This window comes from Girardinichthys multiradiatus, chromosome 15, assembly GCF_021462225.1.
Source record: "Girardinichthys multiradiatus isolate DD_20200921_A chromosome 15, DD_fGirMul_XY1, whole genome shotgun sequence".
NCBI lineage: Eukaryota > Metazoa > Chordata > Actinopteri > Cyprinodontiformes > Goodeidae > Girardinichthys > Girardinichthys multiradiatus.
This window is the reverse complement of record NC_061808.1, coordinates 25,981,988-25,992,751: the sequence shown is the minus strand read 5'-3', so window position 1 is coordinate 25,992,751 and position 10,764 is coordinate 25,981,988.

Sequence of the window (10,764 nt, the reverse complement as noted above, 5' to 3'; positions counted from 1 at the left end):
CTGGTGGTGTAGGGGTTAATCGCGCGATCATATATAGAGGCTATTGTCCTCTTTGCGGCTGTCCCAGGTTCAAGTCCCAGACCTGGCGATGTTTGCCAAATGTCTGCCCCCCTTTCCAGTCTGCACACTGTCAAAAACTGAAAAATAAAGGCCTCTGCCAAAAAAATCTTTAAATGGTTATCTAAGATACAATCTACCTTCCTAAAGACAAGCTTCCTAATTGCCTGCAGTGACATCACATAAGGTTCAGAGTTCTCTTCAGTTCACTCGTTTGTATTTTTTCTTTTTTGTTCTCCTGCATTTGCCTGTTTTAATCTAATCCCCACTTTAAAGGTGTTTACTTATGTTCTGTATAGCTGCAGCCCATTTGGGCTGTATATGAGAACATGGCGTCGATTCTTAAGAAAATTCGACAACAGTGAAACACTGTTCTTAATTTAACTTTCAGGTCTTGACTGTACCCGTACATTATAAATTCCTTCAATTTTCCACCTACTGCTAGGCAACATCAAACCTAGAAGGTAATCCCCTTCACTTTTCTTCTAGCATTTCGGATGATTTTCTTAATTGAAGCTTTGTTCATACTTAAGTCTGATAGAAATCAAATAATTGCATTTACATTTAAAATAAGAAGCTGAAAACACTGAGCAAACTATTTTAAAAAGAGTAAATTCAGTTTCAGCAAATGTTGAGCCGGCTAAACTGTATGCTTGGGCAAAGGTGTTTTCATATCTGTGGTCTACTCTGTTTCTGGGAGACTACCCAAAGAAAATGGACAAATGCAAAATTGAGAACATCAAACTTTGGGAGGAAACCTTGACGTTAATTTGGCACTGTATATTTGACAACCAGCTGCATATTTGAAGGCCAATCTGTCTTGAACAGTTGTGTCAACAAGCCCAAACCCGGCAGTGAGGTGCAGCGCTTACCAAGAAGTTTATGTGGATTATTTTAGTGGGACTTTCTCTTTTCCCGTGTCAAAATAAACGTAATCTGATGTAGAAATTCTTTTCAAATACCGTGCCTCTTAAAGCCCTGAAACTGATCTGACCCAGTTCAAACCCAGACATATTAACAGGATATTCAATATGCTGTGGAGACATGAAGAAAGTGTTCAGATAGATTATAAGTCAATAAACTGTTGCAAAGATTATTCTGTTTTTGTAATAGGATAATTGTATGCTTTGTTTAATCTAAAGTGTTAAAAAATATGAATTTTACAGGAAGTATTATTTGAGTTGAGGTTATAAACTTCCAATACACACAATGCTGGGGTATGCTACCCACCATGAGTGGAATGGTGATATTATGCCATATAAGGAATAGGCTCTCAGAGTTTAGCTTGTGAAAAACTCATCATGTCAAAGTGCCATTACTTAAATCTCCCACAAATGGCCATGCTTCATTCTCACGGAAAGTAGATGCTACGATTATGTTTTTTTTAGGTTTTAGGAGCTCGGACATCATGGCCAACCTGGCAAACAATTGTATGATGTTGTATCTGGTCACTGATTGGCAGCATCATATATAGCATTTTTGAAATGAGTAGGGACTTAAGTCTGTCACCTCAGACTGGCCTGGAAAAACAACTCCAGCAAGAGGACTGAGGTTTCCTATCTGGACATATAGAGCTACATTAAATTTCTAGGTGATCTAATATTGCCAAATATTCAGCATATATTTTACAGAATATTTTTTTATATTTAAAGTAATGAGCCCAGGCTGTATGGCAGTGCAATTGTTAGCACTGCTGCTTTGCAGCAAAAAGGTCCTAGATTTGAATCCTGGCCTGGGATTTTACAGCATGGAGTTCGCATGTTCTTCCTGCACATAGGATCTCACTGGGTACTGAATTACCTGAATCTCTTTACTCAAATACTGAAACATATTAAACAAAAATTGGGAAGATATTTTTTATTGGACCAGTTTGAAAAGTGCTTTCCAGTTGATGTGAGCTAATAAACATAAAAGAGAGACAGAGAGTAAGAGAGTTGCCTGACAAAGACTTCTACATTAAGCCAAAGAGGTGAAAACAAATGGTTGAACTGGTGTTCTTTTAGGCAGCCAGGGCCCCCCTTTATTACACAAGTCCTGGGCCTCTGCCATGTTGCACAACTTAGGGAAAACATGAACCCACAGGTTTTTCGTTAATGTGGCCAGGGCCATGAGGAACAATAAGGATCACTCATTTTATAGTCACAGATTGAACAGATTTTTGTTTCATGCCATGTTCAATGTTACACACTGGACAGCCTGTGCAGTCTTCTGCTGGAACCGGCAATGCTTTTCCACGTATTTCCTGAATGAGAATTATTAGTGAGGCTTAGTGTGCTTACAGTAAGTGTGTCTGTGTGTGGATGTGCATTTGAGCAAACACAAGAAAAGCAAAAAGGAAGGGAGAGGCAGAGTGGGAGTCAGGCAAGGCATATCCACCGGGATTAAAACCTAAACCGCTGGATATTTCTGACCTTGAGGGCAAGTGGGTAAAAACAAAAAGGAGGCAGGAAAGAGAGGAGAAAAATAAAGAGAGATGGAAGGAGAGAAATAAAAGAACAGAGCTTTTGAAGGGAAGCTGGAAAACCTCCAGAATCCTCCACTCAAACCAACCATAAAATTTCAGCTGAAGCCACAAAACCAGGATGAGGACTGACAGGGGTGCCTCCTGCCCACCGTGAATGTGTGTGCAAGACTGTGGTGTGTGCATATTTACTAGCGTGATTTGTATGTGTGCCAAATGTGATTAAAGGGTCTGAGCAAGAAAAGGCCAAGAAGCAGACGAGTGATGCAATCCACGGAAGCAAAGGAGATGACACGAGGGCGGCAGGAAGGAAGGGAGGGAAGAGGGGATGGAGGAATTGTTGCTTCTGGGGATCCAGCTCTCCAGGAATGTGCTGATGGTCAAATCCCACGCAGTTTAAGAGTGTTGTGTTCTGAAAAAAAAAAAAAAAAAAACTTTGCAGAGGTGACACCTGTTTTAGAGGGCTGCAGATAGCAAACAGACTTTGAGTCATTGTAGTTGATTGTCAGCGACACAACAACCAGTTTTCCTGTTCAAACTGGTATCTCTTGCTACAGGCTCAAATCCGCCCTCACACGACAGCAGTGAAGTTCTATTTCAGTATGAGCAACACAATGTCCACAAGCACCCACACAGACTCAGTGGGTAAGGTGCTTGATAAGCCTGGACAAATAGTCTATTTATGAGCATTACAAGAGTGGGCGGTAGTCCTTGAGCTGGTTTTCTGCCGTCTGAAGTGATAAGTGCTGTATACAGTTACAATAGACAGAACATTCACAAGGACAACTGAAGGTTGAGAGAGGGGGGTGAAGGAGGAAAGGGAGGCTGAGAGAGCACTGGGAATAGAGATGGTGAGTCAGAGGCCATTTGGAAAGTAATTTCATCTCTGAATGCTGTATATCTTTTCATCAATGAAAGGAAAGTATTTTCTAAACCAGGCAGGCAGAAGGAAGAAAAAAACCCTCTTGTTAGTTAAACATACGGTACAGACCAAAAGTTTGGACACACCTTCTCATTCAAAGAGTTTTCTTTATTTTCATGACTATGAATATTGCAGCTTCACACTGAAGGCATCAAAACTATGAATTAACACATGTGGAATTATATACTGAACAAAAAAGTGTGAAACAACTGAAAATATGTCTTATATTCTAGGTTCTTCAAAGTAGCCTCCTTTTGCTTTGATTACTGCTCCACAAACTCTTGGCATTCTGTTGATGAGCTTCAAGAGGTAGTCACCTGAAATGGTTTTCCAACAGTCTTGAAGGAGTTCCCAGAGATGCTTAGCACTTGTTGGCCCTTTTGCCTTCACTATGCGGTCCAGCTCACCCCAAACCATCTCGATTGGGTTCAGGTCCGGTGACTGTGGAGGCCAGGTCATCTGACGCAGCACCCCATCACTCTCCTTCTTGGTCAAATAGCCCTTACACAGCCTGTAGGTGTGTTTGGGGTCATTGTCCTGTTGAAAAATAAATGATGGTCCAACTAAATGTAAACCGGATGGAATAGCATGCCGCTGCAAGATGCTGTGGTAGCCATGCTGGTTCAGTATGCCTTCAATTTTGAATAAATCCCCAACGGTGTCACCAGCAAAGCACCCCCACACCATCACACCTCCTCCTCCACGCTTCACGGTGGGAACCAGGCATGTAGAGTCCATCCGTTCACCTCTTCTGCGCCACACAAAGACACGGTGGTTGAAACCAAAGATCTCAAACTTGGACTCATCAGACCAAAGCACAGATTTCCACTGGTCTAATGTCCATTCCTTGTGTTCTTTAGCCCAAACAAGTCTCTTCTGCTTGTTGCCTGTCCTCAGCAGTGGTTTCCTAGCAGCTATTTTACCATGAAGGCCTGATTCACACAGTCTCCTCTTAACAGTTGTTCTAGAGATGTGTCTGCTGCTAGAACTCTGTGTGCCATTGACCTGTTCTCTAATCTGAGCTGCTGTTAACCTGTGATTTCTGAGGCTGGTGACTCGGATTAACTTATCGTCCGCAGCAAAGGTGACTCTTGGTCTTCCTTTCCTGGGGCGGTCCTCATGTGAGCCAGTTTCTTTGTAGCGCTTGATGGTTTTTGCGACTGCACTTGGGGACACTTTCAAATTTTTCCCAATTGTTCGGACTGACTAACCTTCATTTCTTAAAGTAATGATGGCCACTCGTTTTTCTTTACTTAGCTGCTTTTTTCTTGCCGTAATACAAATTCTAACAGTCTATTCCGTAGGACTATCAGCTGTGTACTGTATCCACCTCCTGCACAACACAACTGATGGTCCTACCCCATTTATAAGGCTTGAAATCCCACTTATTAAACCTGACAGGGCACACTTGTGAAGTGAAAACCATTTCAGGTGACTACCTCTTGAAGCTCATCAACAGAATGCCAAGAGTGTGCGGAGCAGTAATCAAAGCAAAAGGTGGCTACTTTGAAGAACCTAGAATGTAAGACATATTTTCAGTTGTTTCACACTTTTTTGTTCAGTATATAATTCCATATGTGTTAATTCATAGTTTTTATGCCTTCAGAGTGAAGCTACAATGTTCATAGTCATGAAAATAAAGAAAACTCTTTGAATGAGAAGGCGTGTCCAAACTTTTGGTCTGTACTGTAGGTTATTCTTGCAGTTTATTCTTGCAGCTTATCGAATAAATTGTCTGCTAAACCGCACTGCTCAGATACAGGGGTTGGACAATAAAACTGAAACACCTGGTTTTAGACCACAATAATTTATTAGTATGGAGTAGGGCCTCCTTTTGCAGCCAATATAGCGTCAATTCGTCTTGGGAATGACATAATCTATCTATCACCAGTCTTGCTGTGTGTAATGGTGCATTGTCATCCTGATACACGGCACCGCCTTCAGGATACAATGTTTGAACCACTGGATGCACATGGTCCTTAAGAATGGTTCGGTAGTCCTTGGCAGTGACGTGCCCATCTAGCACAAGTATTGGGCCAAGGGAATGCCATGATATGGCAGCCCAAACCATCACTGATCCACCCCCATGCTTCACTCTGGGCATGCAACAGTCTGGGTGGTACGCTTCTTTGGGGCTTCTCCACACCGTAACTCTCCCGGATGTGGGGAAAACAGTAAAAGTGGACTCATCAGAGAACAATACATGTTTCACATTGTCCACAGCCCAAGATTTGCGCTCTTTGCACCATTGAAACCAACGTTTGGCATTGGCATGAGTGACCAAAGGTTTGGCTATAGCAGCCAGGCCGTGTATATTGACCCTGTGGAGCTCCTGACGGACAGTTCTGGTGGAAACAGGAGAGTTGAGGTGCACATTTAATTCTGCCGTGATTTTGGCAGCCGTGGTTTTATGTTTTTTGGATACAATCCGGGTTAACACCCGAACATCCCTTTCAGACAGCTTCCTCTTGCGTCCACATTTAATCCTGTTGGATGTGGTTCGTCCTTCTTGGTGGTATGCTGACATTACCCTGGATACCGTGGCTCTTGATACATCACAAAGACTTGCTGTCTTGGTCACAGATGCGCCAGCAAGACGTGCACCAACAATTTGTCCTCTTTTGAACTCCGGTATGTCACCCATAATGCTGTGTGCATTTAAATATTTTGATCAAAACTGTGCTCTTACCCTGCTAATTGAACCTTCACACTCTGCTCTTACTGGTGCAATGTGCAATCAATGAAGACTGGCTCGCAGGCTGGTCCAATTTAGCCATGAAACCTCCCACACTAAAATGACAGCTGTTTGAGTTTCATTGTCCAACCCCTGTAAGTTTATAATATGATTGCAAAGGTGCAATGCTAAAATTTGTGCTTAGTTAAGACTAACATTGCATTGATTCTTCAAGTCTGAATTTGCCTTAACAGGCATTATATTCCATACATGGATGGACGGATGGAGATAACAGGTCCAGGAGAGAAACATAAATATCCCGTTCTCCAAATGACACTCACCAGTTCCTCTCAGCTAACCGATTCAGACACATGGTGCATAACTCAGCAGTTTTTATTTGAGCAATATGCCTAAAACAGGAGTTTTCTCTACCCACCTTACAGATGTAGCCCATAATGCTTTGTATGATTTGCAACTTCCGGATCAGCATTCTTACATGTAAAAAAATTATTTTGAGTGAGAATATTCTCATTGATGCAGAGAATGTTGTCAGGGACAGAAAAATGGGATCTGATGTAGTGTAGTGCGACTCCTTTTCAAAAGCCCACATTTCTTCCCTGTTGTAGCTCAAGCACAAGGTTGGGTAAGGATTTTTCTTCACGGGCTTTTTGTTGACAAAGTTAAAGAAGCAAACATACACGGTTTTCTGTGGACACCACCAATGGAGATGCTCTGTTTGTCTTGATTCCTCGTCCAGTTGAAAATAATCCACCCATCACAGAAATAATATTGTTTTGTCAAATTAATGTGAGGCAGGCACAGTTAAAGGCAAGCATTAATTGAATAAGGACTTACAAAAACAAGAAGAGGCACGAGAGAAACTGGAAAGCCACTGACAATCAACAGGAGCACAGGAAAACTGGCACGGATGAAAAGGGCAATGCAAGAATCTAAAAAAAGGGTTGAACTGACTGGATTTTAATTGCTGGAGAGGTGATTGAATTGCATGAGAACTAGGTGAGACTAACCATTTGAAATACAGAGCCATTGGGTAAGGGAGTAAGCTGAGGAGATGAGAGAAAGGAAAAAAATAACAAAGATATTAACAAGAGGGAACTAAAAAGGACACAAAAGGATCTTACTGAAACAGAAGCTAAATACTAACACTAAAACATTAATCTAAACAAATGCCCTAAGAACAGAACACACAATACAAGACAAATGAACTGTGCATTGCATACATTAATGTTAAAAAAAACTACCCAAAATAATCAGAATACAAAACTAAGTCACAAATCACAAACACCTATCATGACCACTTTAATGACAATTTGATAAAGCCTAATTTGATTATAGATACAGCAGCAAACACTGCAACAAGTAGTCATGACCAATGTGTGATTATTGATGCAGAAAAAAAGAAGAAAGTCCTTCTACATGGCCTCACCGAATTCCTCCCAGGCCTGCGTTTTTGCCTCTGCCACAGCCTGGGCAGTAGCACACTTGGCCTCATAGTACCTATCAGCCGCCTTAGGAGTCCCACAAGCCAACCACAGCCAATAGGATTCCTTCTTCAGCTTGACGGCATCCCTTACTGCTGGTTTCCAACACCAGGTTTGGTTGAATACATCCCTGCCCGAGGGCCCCCGGCAGATGTTCCCTGCAAACCCTCACTATATCCTAGGGTCTGCCAAGTCGGTCCGGCTTCCTCCTCTTCTAGCGGATCCAAGTCATCACCAGGTGGTAATCGATGGACAGCTCAGCTCCTCTCTTCACCTAAATGTCCAAGATATGCGGCCAAAGATCCAAAGACAAGACTACAAAGTCGATCATCGACCTCCTGCCTAGGGTGTCCTGGTGCCAAGTGTACTGATAAACACCCTTATGCCTGAACATGGTGTTCATTATGGACAATCCGTGACTGCCACAGAAGTCCAGTAATGAAACACCACTCAGGTTCAGATCGGGAAGGCCAGTCCTCCCGATAAAGCCCTCCAGATGTCACTGTCATTTCCCACATGGGCTTTGAAGTCCCCCAGCAGAATGATGGAGTCCCCGAGAGGGGTGCTGTCCAGCACACATGACAGGGATGCCACGAAGGCCGGCTACTCTGCACCACTGCTCCCAAAACAAAAGTCGTGCACAAAGACCAAATGCACCCCCACCAGCCCATAAAAAAGTCCCCCCGCAACATCACATTCCTGACACGATACACCAGCCGTACGCAGCACTGCGAGAAAACCTACATAGAAGCCCACAAAAGGCAAAACGTCCACAGAGCCAAATCCAACGTCCGCCAAGAAGCAGACACCACTCCCCCCCCCCAAAAACAACTCTAGTCAGTCAGCCTCTAACCCATCCCCCAAACAGAACCGGAATGGAGAATTGTCGGGAATCAGAACCGAAACAAGGAACCGGAATCTGAAACAGAAATGCCCGACCCCACCCAAGGCCAACCCACCCACCCCCACCCCAGAAGAAAAAATACAACCACCCCAACCTTCGGACTACGCTGAGGACACAAAAGACATTGGACACTTAGGCTGACATTGCACCACCCCTCTCCCACAGACATCCCACCCTATGTTTCATATGTTACCGTGAGGTTTCATGGATTCAACCAATACTTTGAACTAGTTTACTGTGCTGGGGCATCAAGCTATCGTAAAATGAAAAGAATAGAAGGATAAGGGTGTTAATTTGGTTTACTTTGTGTATTCTGGCGAAATGAACTTGGCCTTGTCCCTTGCTCTCGGTGGAAGACACATGCGTTTTCTCTCCCTCCCTCCCCTCTGATCCCTGCTTCTGCATTTTGTCTGTATTTTTCTCAGAGCCTCGCTTTGCATATCCTCCAAACTTTTAAATTATGGATTTGGTCAGCTGGACTCTCAACGTAATTGATAAAATATTTTTTTTTTCAACAGGAAGACAGGGTAAAGGAGACCCTCTTGTCCAGATGAGACATTCTTCTCTGGATACACAATGGATTCTTGGCAGCAGAGGAAGATTGTGTGCCAGACTATGATGTCGGTCGAGGACATAGAAAATGTGTACATATTTGGACTTTTGATAACAGGATTTCTACTTTTTGGAGTTGGTGGTTACCTGGCTTATCGAGTGATTCGCAAACCATGGGCGGCTGTTCAAAGCGTTCCAAAGCTGCCTGCGTTGTTGGATGGAGTCTGTAGCTGATCAACACTCAGACTGAAATGTTAAGAGAGCCGAATCGCAAGCTGGACACAATTCTTGAACAGAATCGCAGCCTGGCAGCGGTTGGACTCAGAGGTTAAAGGATATAATCTTGGAGAAGTTGTACGCTCAACATCTGTGGAAACTACCAGAAATGTGGCTATTTAGATTCGCAGTTGAGACATACCAGTAAAACTCTTAAGGTAGTTGGAAATTCACAACTGCCTGAACTACAACATTTATTGTTTTTCTAAATCTGGCTCCCCAATGTGGCCTTGGCAACTTCTGCTAACTGGCTATCGACAAAATATTTCCTGGATGTTATATAAACGCGACGCTCTTCCCCAGCACTCCCCTACCAGCTGTGTGCTGATAGGACTATGCGGCCGATTGATAAAACTTCCACCTCTCTTCTCAAGGACAATGACGCTTCTATCAGTGTTGACAGTCTAATTTTTGCAAACACACTCAGACTTACATTTGCACCCTCAAGATTCCACCGTACACTTGCTAAATCTTTACTTATGTGTGTGTTGTTTACCCCTGCTGAGGTTTTTTGTACTATTTCAGACTCTATTCTGCTAAGAATAGTCTGAAATATGATTTGATTTGTTTTCCTCCTATCTTACTTTACCTAAATGTGTGATTTCATTACTTTTCATAGATTTTCAGATTTCTCAGAAGGATTACCAGCAAACGCCAATTATTATTAGTATTTCATTACTTTTTCATTGATTTTTAGTTTTATCAGAAGGATTACCAGAAAAAAACAAATATTATTATTAATTTGGGCTTTGGCTGCTCTTACACCAATAACCCAGCTTTCTTAATTAGACTACAATGGACTGTTATTACTTAGTTCAACTTCAGTACCAGTAAAAGCTTAGCACAAGATGCTTTCCCCTACATACAGGTCCTTCTCAAAATATTAGCATATTGTGATAAAGTTCATTATTTTCCATAATGCCATGATGAAAATTTAACATTCATATATTTTAGATTCATTGCACACTAACTGAAATATTTCAGGTCTTTTATTGTCTTAATACGGATGATTTTGGCATACAGCTCATAAAAACCCAAAATTCCTATCTCACAAAATTAGCATATCATTAAAAGGGTCTCTAAACGAGCTATGAACCTAATCATCTGAATCAACGAGTTAACTCTAAACACCTGCAAAAGATTCCTGAGGCCTTTAAAACTCCCAGCCTGGTTCATCACTCAAAACCCCAATCATGGGTAAGACTGCCGACCTGACTGCTGTCCAGAAGGCCACTATTGACACCCTCAAGCAAGAGGATAAGACACAGAAAGAAATTTCTGAACGAATAGGCTGTTCCCAGAGTGCTGTATCAAGGCACCTCAGTGGGAAGTCTGTGGGAAGGAAAAAGTGTGGCAGAAAACGCTGCACAACGAGAAGAGGTGACCGGACCCTGAGGAAGACTATGGAGAAGGGCT